Source organism: Lepeophtheirus salmonis, unplaced genomic scaffold, assembly GCF_016086655.4.
Source record: "Lepeophtheirus salmonis unplaced genomic scaffold, UVic_Lsal_1.4 unplaced_scaffold_9513_pilon, whole genome shotgun sequence".
Lineage (NCBI taxonomy): Eukaryota > Metazoa > Arthropoda > Copepoda > Siphonostomatoida > Caligidae > Lepeophtheirus > Lepeophtheirus salmonis.
Window position 1 is genome coordinate 15,057 of NW_027297113.1, and position 3,462 is coordinate 18,518.

The 3,462-nt window shown below is 31.9% G+C and overlaps 1 pseudogene; it reads left to right on the forward strand.

Annotated features, from left to right (window-relative positions):
* LOC121131717 (cyclin-dependent kinase 9 pseudogene) overlaps positions 1–3,222 on the forward strand; it is a 6,910-nt pseudogene extending 3,688 nt beyond the window's left edge.
* The last annotated feature ends 240 nt before the right edge of the window (positions 3,223–3,462 follow it).

Sequence of the window (3,462 nt, forward strand, 5' to 3'; positions counted from 1 at the left end):
TTTTGATTGCTAAAACTCTGATTAAACAAGACTAAATTAGTAGAAATTGATTCTTAATCCAGCTATCTTTTTTAAGTATAAAATACTTTATAATTTTCATATTGAAGGATTAAACAATGAGAGTATTTTTTCTTATTTTCCTTTAATCAACACATTTCTCCTTTTGTTCCACTCATGTGGGAATTAAAATTATGCCTGGAGTATTCAAGGTCTCTATAATTCTATGCTTCAGATTCCTCACGCCTATTTTGTATTATTCAACAGCTAATGGTTTCATTATACATTTTTATAGATTTAAAAAAATATTGGCTCCTTGTACATAGTTATTTTTGAAGAAATCTGAATTGCAGTAATTATTATGTAAGAATGGATATAGTTACTTACAAAGGAAAACAAAGATCATTTATCGTTGATTAACCATAGATATTTAACGGTATACAAGAAAATTTTGCAGCCATGAGCTATACTACATGTAAATCTCTAAAACTGTTGGATTTTTTGAATAAGTGTGTTTATTGGGTACATATACAGCCATAATAAAAATATGATAGTTACTTTAATTCTGACTTTAGTCTTAACTAGCAGAGCATTAGTCTACTCAAGAAATCCTGAGTGCGTTCCCGCTCAGTTACTGATTTTGTCTTTGTGTTGTGCCTTGGGTACAAAAAGTTTGGGAGCCCCTGTGTTACGGGATTTGTAATAATGAGATTTCGTGCACCATTTTCCATTTAAGCCTGATAATTAGTTTGAACTTGAACAAATTGCTCTTGTTTTCGAGTGAGATTTTGAGATTTTATGTCAATTTACTACATAGAAATATAAGTAAATAGTATTTCCTTTGGGAAAATTCGTATTTATCTTTCAATATAATCTCCACACACAAAGGAGCTGGCCGTATCTCTGAGGAAACGGATGTGGCCAGCTAAATGAGAGACAAACTTGTTAACCGAAGACAGCAGAGATCCAACAGATACAACATCGGAAAAAAAAAAAGATTCTAGCTTATCTTGAGACATAACTTCAAGCGTCTTTTCTTGCAATCCTTAAAAATAAGATTTTTTCATCAAATTTTTTGATGTTATCTTATAAGAGGTATAAACGGAAAAAGTAATACAAATGTATATATTTGATTCCCAAAAATGGGACCTATCAATGTCGGGTTAAAAGGGTGATTTTTAAATCGACTTAACCCATAACAAATTATACATTTTATTAATTTGTAAGAAAGTTGCCAAACGCTCTGTACAGAATGTAAAAAGAGGATATGTCCGGGTAAAATAGGACGTTTGGTCATCCTAAATATTTAACAGTCTCAATAATTAGTCTAGCCTTATGATGGATGTTTCTCTTTCTAATTTATTTTATACTAGCAGAAGTACCGGCATTGCACAGAGTAATTGGGCGTCGGATAAAAATAGAAGATAACTTCCAAGAAATCTTAGTGTGACTATGCGTTTTTCATAAGCTCACCACCAGGGAGTCCGCAGGATTATAATTATTTTTTTTGGGGGTGTGGTTCTTATTGATTTTTTTGAAAAAAAGATATTATTAAAATTTCTAGGAAAAATTTTCAAAAATTAAATTTGAAATAAATCAATTTTTTTATATTTATATACACAAAAAATTAAATTTTTGGAAAAAATTTCAAAAATCCACGGCTAACGACAAAAATTAAATTTTTACGAAATTTTTTCAAAAATCAACATCTGTTCACAAAAAATTAAATTTTTTTCAAAAAAATTTCAAAAATTAAATTTCAAATATAACATTTAAAAAAAAAAATCAAATATTACATGTTTTGAAGACAAAATTTCAAAAATTGAGTTATTTACAGAAAGTTAATTTTTTTGAAAAAAAATTGAAAAAATAAATGAAATTGGAATTGTTTGAATTTGAAATAAAAAATTTAAATATTAAATTGTCTAGTAAATCAAAAGTTGCTTTTTTTTTTGGGGGGATACCCTCAAGACAATTCTACTCACACATTGCGAAAAAAAATGCCATATACAAATTGCTTGCGAGAGTTAATTAATTTTTACATACCAGCGTTTATAGACTCTTAAGATAAATATTGTAAATGTATGTATGTATATGAATTATTTATGATTGGCATCCGAGAGCAAATTATACTATGCTCCCTTATGTTTTTGCTGCTAGTACCTACATAAGAGATCAATACCAAACTGAAACAGTTTTGTTTGAGGATGTTTTGTTGATGATTTTGCAAACAAAAGTGTTTCCCTAGGCTTACATACATAAGAAACGGTGCTCTTTGTTAATGTGAGTCACTGACCAATACTGTGATGTCAAAAAGTTTTGGAACTTTAATTGCGTTTTGGAAGATTTATGTTAATTTTAATGGAAAAATTTCCTTTGCAAAAAAGAACAGTTGATTGTTTACATTTTGAAGGCCTTATTTATCAAGTTTCTAGGATAAATATTAACAAAAATTGAGCAAACAAAGTATGAAGTTGCTCGTGTAGTCGCGCCGGATTTATCAATTCAGATAATGTAAAGACCCTTAATGTCTGAAGAACCACCGTCTGGAGGGTAAGGGTTAAGGTCAACAATGGTGAAGACATCAGTGATTGTCATAGAAGCGGAAGGCCAATCAAATTAAAGCCTTAAACGGCAATAACAATTTTTGAAAAATCCAAAGATGACGATGACGGACATGGCGAAGAAGAGGTCGCTGAGACTTTCCACAGTGTCTAATGCCGTAAAAAAAGTTGGTGGCAAGTCTCTCCGACCACCCTTGCTCACTCAATAAGCGAAAAGTTATAAAATTACCTGAGGTATCACGGAAACCGAAATTTTGTTCTTCTCGGACGAGTAGATATTTAGAGTGAATTCCTTATACAATAGAAAATAAGATCGGGTTGTATGTTTTGAAGAAGTCAACTGCAACCTCCTTGAAGTGTACAGCATCACGTCTCAGTCATGATTCTCGACATTGTTGCATCTAAAGGTCACAAAAAGAAGCCAATTTTGTTCCCTGTTGGATACAGATTGACTAACAAGGATTACTTGATGATTTTGCAAACAAAAGTGCTTCCCTAGGTTTGCAAGATCACAAAGCTATCGAAGAAAGCCGATTATTGCTTTCAACAGAAAGGGGGTCCTACAAATATGGCAAAACTCGTGCAGGATTGGATTGCAAAACAAAAGGAATTTCTGGCCGAAGGACTTCTGGCCGCAGAGTCCTGTCCTGAATCCCCTTGATTATAGAATCTGGTGGCAAATTGAAAGATGAACCAGCACACAATGTCACCACAGAATTAAGTTCCTAAAGCAATCGGTTGAGAAAGAGTGGTGATCAATGTCGAAACATAACGTCGTTAACTTGTGCAAAGCGTTCCAGTGTTGTGTGAAGATCGTGATTAAGGCCAATGGTGCTCAAATTAATAAAATAATGTTCTCTAAGGAGTTATAAACAAGTTCCAATTTTAAAAAAAGATATAT